Genomic DNA, 12,990 nt, shown 5'->3' on the forward strand with positions numbered 1-12,990 from the left:
CTTCTTATTTCTGATATCCCTCTAGATACACAGCTAAAACTCCCAAGGAAGGCCTTAATTGGCCAACTCCTTGGAACAATGACTTTTACCAGACATAGAATGCAGATAACCATGTCAGAAATGTGTATCTAACATAACAGGACAAGTTTGAACCCCATCATGTGTGGTATGTTCCTCACTTACTTACAAGAAAGGAAGAATATCAAGGCACCTCAGAAAGACCACATGTTGACTATGGCACCACCCATGCAGGATGTTACAAACACCTGCTGTACTGCTCAGGACAAAAAGACAATGCTCCTGAGGTTCCTTTAGCTCTTATGTGGCATAAAAGTATCAACAGCTTCCTGGATACTTCCAGGGGGAGCAACTGAGAACCTTAGCACCTGAGAAATATGCAGTAATACCACAGTAAAGACTATCTATAAAATACTGACAGCCTAAACCAGGAGCTGAGTGGAGGTTATGGCTGAGAGGTGGCATTTGTGGTGCCCTGGCAGAAGGAAACCTAGGTCAACAAGAAAGGATGCTGAGCCTCACCAAATTGAAAAAGAGGCAATGTTGTGTTCATCTGCTGCAACTTCAGTTTTAGCCATCAGTAATGCTCCCCATGACCGGGTGGAAAGGAACAAACTTGGGGATTGTTACTGCCTAGTAAAATTCTAATGTGTGTAATATCCTACCTTATGATCAACCATCTCATCCTTCTATGACTCATTTTTGCTTTGCTCTTTACCCTAAAACTTTCCAAGGGTGGTTCTAAGACCACCTGTAACAGTGTCACATAGGGTAACTGGTAAAAAGCAGGCCCCCAAGCTCCTTCCACATACCTACAGAATGAGTTTCTGAAAGTATAGCCTTGGAGTCTGTACTTTTGAAAACAAGATGCTCAGCATCTGTGAGTAGTAAATATGTTCTAGTAAGGAATAAATTGCTCTTTCAGTTATTTTTGATGATTAGACTTTTTAAAATTATATATGCATTAATGGAGCCAAGAGAGGGGTGGTCTGAATATGGGTTATGGGAGCATATCTAGATCCTAAGGCTGCTAATCTAAAGAGGTGGCTTATTTTTGCTATGCTCACAGGGTCCAAACCACAGCAAAAGAGTTATTGTGACATAATAGGTAAGGAAAAAAGAAAATTCCTGGATACACTGATATGGAGAGAGCCATTTGCTGGCCATAGCACAGGGAGGGAAGAGGGGAAATCAAAGTGGGGAGGAAATAACTATTTATTTCTTATGTAGTGGCTAATATGATTAGCTTTTCAGTATGTGTGTTTGTGGAGAGGGGAGCAGCTGGAGACAGCTTTTGATCTCTGGCAGTCTGACTAGAGAATCATCACAACAATGGGTGGAGGCAGCTTTCAGATCTCTGGGCAGGCCAACTGGCTCTTTGAAGTGCTTCCCTCTCTACCTTTTGTGCTAACAGACAATGAAGAAAAAGGCCATGTCCCCAGGGCAAATTGGGCAGGCCTTGAAGTTTCCCCAGTTTCAGGAAGTTAACACAGATGACTGGGTAGAGTTGCACAGTAATCCAGGCTGCATTTCAATGTCTTTCCACCACTCCTTGGCTCCATCTCCATCACAGCCAAATAGCAAGAATGCTTTTCTGCTCCTCCTAATTACAGAAAGCTTCTTCATGGAGTCCTCATCATCTCAAATTATATTCTCTGCTATAACTTTTCTTCTCTTCCATTAAAACTGGCATGAACCCATCCTGTCAAGGCCCTAGTATAAAATAAATTCATACTAAGCTCCAACAACTAATTGAAATACCTAACACGCACTAGGTCATATTTTAAGGACTTTAGTAACTTTTCTGATACTACAATAATCTTGTTATAAGATTGACATTCTTACTTTCTCAAATCACTTAATAGAGGCAATTTACTACTGCTAAATTGCCTACTCTGCTAAAGATGAGATTTATTTGGCAGCTAAAAGAGAATTATGTGGTAATTCTCTGAAAATGCCAGCCTTGCTTTTCCCAAGATCAGCACATTGAAGAGATAAATTTTAAACAATTTAAATGAATGAAAAAATATACCATGTTCATGGATTAGGAAAATATTGTTAAATACCCATTTTTCTAAATTCATCTACTGATTCAATGAAATCCCAATCGAAATCTTAGCAAGATTTCTTGAAGGTATTGTAATCTTATTCTAAAATTTATATAGAAATTCTCATGATGTGCAATAACCAAAACAATCTTGAAAAGAAAAAGTAAGTTGAAGATCTATCATTACCTAATTTCAAGATGTATTGTAAAAGCTACATTAATAAAGACAGTGTGGTTTGGGCATAAAGATAAGCAAATTGATCAGTAGAAACAGGATAGAGTCAGGAAATATGTATACATATATTGTCAACTAATTTTCAACCAAACTACCAAGTCAATTCAATAGGAAAGTAGACTTAACAAATAGTGCTGAAACAACTGGATATTAGTGAGGGAAAAACAAACAAACAAATCTTCAATTCCTCCAATACTTCATACAGAAAAATAAATCAATATAGATCATAGCACTAAATATAAAAGACAGAAAGTCAAAGATTTCCAAAAACTTCATGGAAGGGTATTTTCATGCCTTTAGAGTAGGCAAAGATTTCTTACATGAGACGTTAAAGATCTAACCATACTCTTCATACATCAGACTTTATCAAAATTAAAATTTACTTTTCATTAAAAGATACTATTAAGAAAATAAATAGACTGGGAAACATATTTGCAATACAATATCTGACAAAGAACAAAGATCCAGAATATATAAAGAATATCTTCAAGAACCCAATAGAAAATAGACAAAAGAAAATAATGAATCTTAAACTTCATTCCTTATATAAAAATTAAGTCAAAATGGATCACAGATGTAATGTGAAATGTAAAACTATAAAACTTAGAAAATAACAGAAGAAAATCCTTGAGATTTAGAGATAGGCAAGTAGTTCTTGATATCAAAAGCACAATCTTAAAAGATAATATTTGTAAATTAGACCTCCTAAAAAATGTATGGAATACCTGCTTTATCCAGTTGGTTTAGTTACTATTAAGACTCAATAAGTTTATTGGATGGTAATATGTTGAATTGCCTAATTTTTGCCCATTTTCCCATTAACGTGCATTTTTTTCTTAATAGTATCTAACAACGTTTTACATATTAAGGATACTGATATTAGTCTATCAAATATATTGCAATATTTTACAATTAAACTTTAAATTATTTTTTAATATCTGGTTGATTTTTTGTAACATGGAATTTTGTGTAATTTAGTCAAATGTATTAACTATTTTTTGAAAGCTTTCTAAATGCATATATAAAGATATATGATTTTTTGTGTGTATTAACTTCCCATAGTTCAATTTTTACAAATAAGTATTTTATTTCTCTTGACTTGATTATAAGTTAGGAATCACCCCTCCACCCCCCCCCCCCCAAAATAGGTCATTATCGGGAAACAATTTGTTGAGCACTCCTTTGTTTAGGCACTGATTAGAAATATCACAAAATTCTCATGCAGACTTGTTGAGAATTTAGCTAAGATACTCCATAGTATTGCTGCCTCAGTATCCATTTTGTTTGACCCAGCAGCCTACAGAACCCTAAACTGATCCTAGCTCTTTATGCAATGTATGACCTAAACAACAACCCGTAGAGTCACAAGGAAATGTAAGTTCCCCTTATGATTTCCCCAACAGCATTTGTGATTAATAGTCTTTTCAGCCTCCCAAGGCCTTCCCCTTGTGTATCCCTTAGGAAAGACCTCTGTGGAACTTATTAAAACCCTGCTTTTTTTTTTTTTTTGGTTTGAATTGACCAATTTGGCCTTATCCCAGGAAGCTCCAAAGCACTGTACCCATAGATCCTAATAAAGATAGATGACTTTAGTCCTATCTTTTTCTGCCTGCACGCTGCTTTGACCTCCTCATGTAGCCCCTGTGTCTGTACCATATACTTGTTCCAGGATCTAAGAATAATAAACTTCTCTATTTCAATTTCTCTTGTGCTTTTTTTTTTTTTTTGAACTGTAGCTTGCCAGCTGGTATCCAATGCTCCACTTAACAAATGTTAATTTAACAAAGTCATAACACCACTTGACTCTGTTTCTGAACTATATCTGTTTCATTGAATCATCTATTTCTGAACTCACACTGGGGTTATATTTCTCTATTTACTTGATCTTTTTATGTCACTCAGTAAAGTCTCCTGGCTTAACAGCCACCTCCTATGGTAACAGGTTCTCAGTAGTCTAACTCCAAATTTCTTCCAGTGTTTCCAGAAGCCCCAAGTAGGTATCACACATGTAAGCCAATTACCATGTGGCATTGTGGTGTCTGCCCTCTTTTCCCTGCTCTTTTTCCATCTTCCATGTGTTAAGATCCTTACACCACAAAATCTCTTGAAGGAGCTTCAAAGCTACTGCTTTTTACTATGAATTATTGCTGCTTATTAGGAATCATTGAGGGGAGAATTTCTGAATGCTCTCATATTTGGGATGTCAGGATGGTGTTGGGTTGTATAACATAAGTTGACAGGACCTTAACACTATCCCTCTGACTTTGCCATTTTGGTGGGCTTTCAAACTGCTAGTGTCTGCATTTCTAGAGCTGTCTGTAATTGGCTAGAAGCCCTAGACAAATTAATATCCTCAGGAACAGCTCTCTATCAATGACTGATGGGAATTGATGTATAAATATACCAGCTTCCTTGCTTCTTGGGTGGGATAAGGTTTTCCAGAGTTTCCTTTGTAGGAGTCAGCCACCTGTGACAGAGACTTATAGCCATGTTAACAATTTATCCTTCATTGGATATTTTGCTTTCCTGTATTATCTTCCCTCAACTGCTTGCACTTCCTAAAATCACCTAAATAAATTCCTTTTCTTAGATTCTGTTTCTGGAGGTACCTGAACTAATGTAGGCTCTCTCAGAATTTGAGGAGAGAAGGAACTCCTCTAAGGAAGATAATTTTTTGTAGGGAAAATTTTCTAAAGTTATTATTTTGTCTGACATAATTATTCTAATGTTATGTTTTATTTAAAAGGTGGGGATCCCTGGGTGGCGCAGCGGTTTGGCCCCTGCCTTTGGCCCAGGGCACGATCCTGGAGACCCGGGATCGAATCCCACGTCGGGCTCCCGGTGCATGGAGCCTGCTTCTCCCTCTGCCTATGTCTCTGCCTCTATCTCTCTCTCTCTCTGTGTGACTATCATAAATAAAATAAACTGAAACTTTAAAAATATAAAAAATAAAAGGTGGCTATATGTGTTATAATATTTGGACTGACTCAAGGTGTTACTTATTGCTCAGGATGTGCTCATTCATCAATCTCATAGCATATAAAAATTAAATTTTATTTAGTCAACATAGATTCATGCTATGTATCAGACATTGTTTTAGGAGATCCAACCGTGAACAAATTAGATAAAAACCTTTGTCTTCAGAGAATTTATATTTGGAGTATGGGGGCAGACAACAAAAAAGTTAAGGAAAATGCACAACATGTTAGATAATGAACAGTGCCAAAGAGAAAAAGGCAGAGAAGTGGGAGGGGAAATGAGAGGGGGATCTGGGTCACAGTATGCAAAGGATAAAGCAGGAGCTCAGGTAGGATAAAGACCTAAAGGTGAGCAAGTGACCTACTCAAGATATTTAGGAAGAGTTTTCTAGAAAGAGAACAAAATGTGCAAATATGCTAATGTGAGAATGTGAGCTTACAAATACAAAGAGATATAAGTTAAAGAAATAAATACAGAGCAGATCAAGGAACATAATTTAAGCCAGTTAAAGGACTTCTATTCCAATTGTTTATTCTGTTAATTATTTTGTTCAAGAAAGTCCTCTGTATCCTCACTTATGTAATTACTTTTTTGTTTATTTCATCTCCTTAGCATGCTTGAGCTATCCAAGGTTGAAAGAGTTGTGCTAAAATATTCTTCTAATGTTATGATTTTGGCGAATTTTCTTTATTTTTCTGATTTTTGCTTTCATTTCAATGCCATTTTATTGGGTACATAAAAGTAAAGTTTTTTTTTCAATATAATTTGAAAATTTTATATACTATTGCAACTATCTCCAAAACAGGTTATAGAGAAACATAATCACCACACAAAATCTCTTTTTTACAGTTTCCAATAAATTCTACTCACTTACCCAAAGACTAACACCCCATTATAGGCTGGTTATTACAAATAACCAGTGGGATCATATAGTATCTACTTTTGTTTGAGCTCCTTTGATCCACATATTGTGGGATTTTGTTGCTTTTTTTGTATGTCTGTGTTTGTGTGTGAAATCTGCACTTTATTTTTTAGGTTTTTATTTTAATTCCAGTTAGTTAACACACAGTGTTATATAGTTTCAGGTGTACAATATAATGATTCAATAGTTCCATACCTCACCAAGTCAAGATTTCATTCTCTTTTATTGCTGAGTAATATTCCATTCTGTGTGTGTGGTGTGTGTGTGTATAGTCATGCTATGTCTTTTATGCAATGTAATATTTTTCTGTGAATTCTATTTTGCCTGATATCAATATTGCTACTCATGCTTTCCTTTTGTGTGTATTTGATTTACCTGAATAGCTACACTCATTCTTAATCTTTTGTTTATTTTAGTTGTAGCATGTATTATTGTATATTGATAACTTTTACTATTTTTTCTTTAATTGTCTTTTAGTGGTATTCTGAAGATATCTTTGTCCTATTTTCCCCTTAGTTTGGAAATATGTATCTTCTCTTGCACTAAAGATCACCTTGATTAAACTAAAAAATATCATAGCCCACCTGTATTTCCCCATCAAGAAAAGGGAATATCATGTATGTAGGATGACAAATTTTGCCAATTTTTACTTTTTCACTATAGTCATCGTAAGCCACATTCATATACTTACCCCCTGAACCTACACATTCAAACAAATGCACATGTGCAAACACACACACACACACACACACACACACTTTATATTTGCTATTTTGTACAACTGGAATTGCACCCATTCACCCTGTTTTTTGCATTGATGAGAGTGGGTCTTTGGATCTCAGACCAAAATATCACGAAGGAGCTGTCTCCTCAAAGGGTGAAGTGTAGGGCCATTTTGTCTCCTAAATATTGAGTTCTTTGGATGACACTTTAAACTGAATACACTCTTGCAACAAGATTGTAACAGCAGCAGTTCAGAGAGATGTGAGACAGTTTAAAGGAAATTGTATGCAGTGGAATATTCCTTTTATTATTCAAAGCTGTTTATCATTCTTATCTTGTTGAGTATGTGGGCTGCTCTGACTTGCCTTTTTAAATCTAGACTGTTGATTGGATCTCTGTCACATTGTGTTTCCTTATTAAAAGTCTGCCCACTACCTATGGTGAGCCACACCAAGGGACAGATCCCTTTGTGGCAATCATGTGAGGGACAGGCAGGACAACATTGCAGCCTGAAGTATCTGGGTGTCTAGAAATCCCTCACTAGCAGCTTTCTTAGGGAGATAGGAGGTTCCTAACTTTTCCTTCACTAAGCTCTGTGCCTAATTGTACTACTTAATCCTTAAAAAAGCCCTATGATAGGATTGATGTTATCATCCCCATTTTACACATAAGATATTGAGCCTCAAAGATACCCAATTCAAGTAAGCTAGAGGCAGATAGTGGATTCAAAACTCTGCATGTGTGGCCTCCAAAACTTGTACTTTTCTCTAATGATACTTTTAAGAACAAGGAGGAAAACAGTGGATTGGGACCATCACCATTAAGTAACCACAGAATGGTGTTTATGAGCTTCCATAGATTCAGCTTATTTTATTTACCCACAGCTGTCCTTCAACCATTTGAGAAAACAAATGCCCTGGATTTGGAATCAGTAGAACCAACTTCTGACACTTATAAGTTCTGTAATTTTGAGCAAGTTACCAAGACTTCAATTTTCTTTGTCTGTGAAATGAAAAGTTCAGTCCAATTCAGGGATTTTTAGACTGCACTCTGAAGCCCTCTAGAGGTGGGAGGTGTGAATGAGGGATGGCTAAGGTGGCTGCTCTGGGATCTTGCTGCTTTTTTATTTGATTTGTTAAAGCCTCTGTATATAAAACTTCATTTGAAAATATAGGCCTCCCTTCTACAGAATACTTGGGAGTGAGTAGGTGGGTGAAGGACTCTGTAAGAGGAGATCAGAGTGTTCAGGCTTTTGTAGAACCAAGGCCTCACCAGCTCTAGCTCCTACTCTCCTGCCTAGCCTTGGCTGCAAGGCAACTGACTTGGATGAGAAAAGGAGCCAAATAGAGGCAAAGTGTAAGAACTGGTGTAATTAGGAATGAAAATGGATCCTAAGAAGCAGCCCCAGGGACAGTGCTGGCAATCACCAATCAAGTCCAAACTGAGTAAGGAAAATGCAACTTAGTTCTTCTCTGTGTTAATGGGGAAGAGATTAGGGAGGAAGCAATGGGCAAGGGCACAACCTAGAAGTAGAGAGAATAATATGGACAGCAAAAGCATATTTTCAGGCAAAGCCATAAAGAGAGAGCCTATGTATGCCTCACAATCCAAAAATAATGTGCCCAAGCCCAAGATGGGGGGGGGGGGAGGAAGTAGTTGTCATAACTTTTGAAAATGCATTTTATTAGCAATGCATATTTAAAAGTCTAAGTCCTGGTTATACTTCTTTAGTGAAAGCATTAAATCATAACTTTCTGTTTAGAAAATAAAAACAAAGAAAGAGTCCCAGTTCCCTCTAGTAAGAGACTCTCTCTATCTCCAGATAGTTATCTGCATTAAATTTATATTTCCTTATCCTATGCCAATGAGGAAGAATGTCAGGGACTGGCTAAATTGTCCAGGCTGAAGCCATTAGACAGTGTGTCAGAGAATAACAGGAACAAAGCCATGTCTTCTGTTGTGGCTTAAGGACAGACCATCTAGGATGGGATGGAAAATGTACCCAGAAGAGAACAGAGAAATGCAGGCACCTAGAAGATCCAGACAATAAATAGTATAAAAACTACCTGACTGATTGAGATAGAGACCTCAGAAGAAAGGAGAAAGTCTTACACCATAGACCCTTTAAGGACACATATTTTTCCTGCTTCTTGAACCATGGCCCACATTTCCATTTTCCACTGGGCCCCATGAGTTATATAGCCAGCTTTGCCTGCAAATATGTAGGGTTTATGGGAAAAATAAAATATGATTCTTCCTTTTGGGGAAATCCTGTTTCCTTTCATTTTTTAAGCACTCTCCTGTGAGCCCACTTTCCCAGAATGCTTTCTTGAATGACAATGGAGTTTTATGCTCATTTGTTAGGACATTGAACTGTCAAGGTCAATTCTCCCTTTTTGCTCTTCTCCATCTCTAAAATACTAAGAAAGTGGTATTAATATTTTGCACTCTTATTTGCATGCCTTTGTTTTCCACACTAAAATAGCCATTTGAAATTGTGGTCTGTAGGATGTAGAAGGTCCTCTTTTCCAAAACTTTTCTTTCTTCCTGCCATTATTTTGCTAAGGAATAAAAATTTACACTATTACTTGTTTTAAGTAGGGTGAAAGAATGGCATGTCTTTTCCTTCTCATATATCCATAATTATCTGCCTCTTCTGGTAAGATATATGTACCCATCTTAACAAGTAGCTTCTTGAATCCTACCTGCAGTTCTATTTTCATCCTTGTGTGTGGGAACCATAAAGTGTATGTTGGAAAGCTCTTTAAGAGAGTCTGTTAACTGGAATATGTGAGAACATTGCAGTGCCTACACCACTGCACAGCCTTGACTGCCCTCTGCCAAAACAATTGGCCATTTCTACAAGCAAAAAACAAAAACAAAAAAAAATGAAATATACAAGGTAGCCAAGTTAGTTGTTTTATGATGAAAAAATCACTGGCTCAGTGGGTCCTGGCCTTACCACTATAGCCATGACAAGATAATTAACTTCCCTGGGTTTAAAACCTGAGAAAATAAAGATTATAATCTCACTAAGTGGCTTGAATGTTATAGTGGGTCTTTATTTTTTTCATTTGCCCAGTATCCATCCTCTGTACTTCAATTTTCCTTTAAAGAAATATAGCTCCCATAGGCACGTAGGTGGCCTTGCCGGTTGAGTGGCTGATTCTTGGTTGGGGCTCAGGTTGTGATTTCATGGGTTGTGGGATTGAACCCCACTGAGCCCTAGGCTCCATGCTCAGCAGAGAGTGTGCTTGTCTCCAGTTCCCTATGCCCCTCCCTCTACTCCTGTGCTCTGAAATAAGTAAATAAATCTTAAAAAAAAAAAAATAGCTCCCAGAAGTCCTTGGGCCACACTTACTCAGTTTTGTGCTCTACCACATGCCCCATTTGGCAGCTTTTTTCTGAAGGCACTGCCCTTGGTTTATTTGGTCTACTAGTACATATTGCCTTGCATGCCCAAAAAGACAAAAGTGCCTGGGGATTTACAATCCCCTCTCTCCAGAAAAGGCCTGTAACCAATGAGAGTGGGTACAGGACTATGAAATCATGTTCAGATGTCTCTAGGCTCCATTTACATCTGGCATCTCCCTTACAGAATCAGGCTGAAGCTACCCCAGACATAAATTTCCTCGGATCCCACTCCTGGTTGATTTGTTCTCTTCCCTTCCCACATCCATATAAGTTTTTCCCAGAAGCACTTAAAGTATCATTTATAAATAAATCCTCATCTCAGGGGATGCTTCTGGAGAATTGAAACTAAGAGAAGCACCATGCCCTCATGATTGTAAGAAGCTTTGGGGGAACTGTTGGTCAAGTGCAGTATTCCACAGATCAAGAGTGGCTTGTGACCCAAAGCACCAATCAGACCCTCTCACCTGGGAATTTGCATTTTCACTGGATGACTCAGTTGAAGAAGCTGGTTCCCATGGTCATAATCTAAAGATACTAATCAATCATTCCCACTTTTCAGTCCCCCGACAACAGTGATTCTTGTTCTCCACAGCCTTCATCTTTCCAACTTTCTTCTTTCTGTGAGCTAAACTTATACTCAGAATAAACTATGTTTTTCTATTGCATTACTGAGAATTGCTTGTGAACAAATAGCCCTGACACAGAAATCAAATAAAATAACAAAGAACTGCTTTGTCAACTGTGAGTATTCCTCTGAAGTCATCTGTTATTATTGCAAAAACAGTCCCACTTAGTGCTATCTTGCTATTCACTGTATTGGTTATTTGACATTACAAAAAAAAAAACCAAAAAACTGTATTTGCCTTTTCTTTGCTTTTACTTGTGCATTGCACAGTTTCAGTAGTTGACAGCACAACTTTCTGAAACTACTAAAGACAGCAGTGCATACTTGGTCAGAATTTTTATTTATTGGTGTCAATATTAACATCTTCCATAAATAGAATAAGGTGATTCCAGGGATCCCTGGGTGGCGCAGCGGTTTGGCGCCTGCCTTTGGCCCGGGGCGCGATCCTGGAGACCTGGGATCGAATCCCACGTCGGGCTCCCGATGCGTGGAGCCTGCTTGTGTCTCTGCCTCTCTCTCTCTCTCTGTGACTATCATAAAAAAAAAAAAAAAAAGAATAAGGTGATTCCAGACATCTGTGCTTTATATTTGCGAATTTATCAATTTTTGGCATAATTTTCAGGAGCATGTTGGTTGTTGCAGAAGAGATGACAGATATAATTCCTTAGCTGTATATCCAGGAAATCACCATTAGCTGGTTTCTAAATGTTTTCATTAATATTTCTGATACTTCCAGCCCAATTTCTGGATTTGCAAACAACTATAATTTATAGTAGGTATCTGTAAATAAAATATTCATAATAATAATAACTTTTGTCTTTTATAGGTGCTTTGTAATTTATTGATAATTTTAGGACATCTCGAGACATTTTTATGAGCTTAGCTGCAGTTGCAAAAAGAAAATTAGAGCTTTTCAGATGAGAAAAATAGAGTTCAGAAAACTTGTCATTTTTAAATGCTTTACAATTGTTACATGACACTATGTTTTCATCTTTTCAGTCTTCTGAATTTACCATCTGTTTATTTCTGCATAATAAACAACCCCAAAACTTAATGCTTAAAACTAAAATGTAATAATATCACTCATGGTTCTGTGGGTTCGCTATACTTGTTTGGTATTTCTGGATTTTCTCATGTGAGTATAGTTAGATGGTGGTTTTAGGGTTCTGTCTTAGCTCAGACTGTTGTTTAAAAATACAGTAAACTGGGTGGTTTAAACAACAGATATTTATTTATTACATTTCTGGAGGCTGAAACATCCAAGATTAGATAACAGATTTGGATCTTGTGAGGGCCCTCTTCCTTGCTCATAAATGACCACCTTCTGGTTGGATGCTCATATGGTCTCTCCTTGCTGCAGAGAAATCTTCTTTTCCTCTTTTTATGAGATGCTAATCCCATCTGGAGGACCCCCATCCTTAATCTAATAAATTTATCCAATCTAAGCTTAATTATCTTCAAGAGATCCCATTTCCAAATAGCATCACATTGTAATTTAGGGCCTCAACATATGGGTTTTGGGAGGTCACGTTCAGCCTATAGCATGCTCCAAATACTAAGATTGCAAAGAAGAAAAAGCAAAAGCTTCTGACTTCTTAGACTCAAACCTGGGTATAGGCCTAGTGATACATCCACTGTATTCTGTTTGTCAGAACAGTTGCACAGTCTGCCCATATCAGAAATGTGAAGACATAGATCTCATCTCTTAATGGGAGCAGTGTCAAACACTTTGTGGCCTTTTTTACTTGGCCACATCACTTAAACTCTATCCCTGGGATTTAAAGTCAGTCAGTACTTTCACAAGGATATGAAAAAGCTAAACATGAATTGAAAAATTTCCCAAACTTGAAACAGAAAAAAAATAAGATAATCCATTTATTTGGAAATCATTTTTTTCCCTCATGTGGACATTGTGTCTTTTGTCCTGACATTTCAAGATACCAGTTGATGGCTTTACTTTCTGTTTTATAAAAGGATTCCAGGGTGTGGTTTAAAAAACTATATAGCTTAAGCCTGATGTATCAAGA

Source organism: Canis aureus, chromosome 12, assembly GCF_053574225.1.
Source record: "Canis aureus isolate CA01 chromosome 12, VMU_Caureus_v.1.0, whole genome shotgun sequence".
NCBI classification, from domain to species: domain Eukaryota; kingdom Metazoa; phylum Chordata; class Mammalia; order Carnivora; family Canidae; genus Canis; species Canis aureus.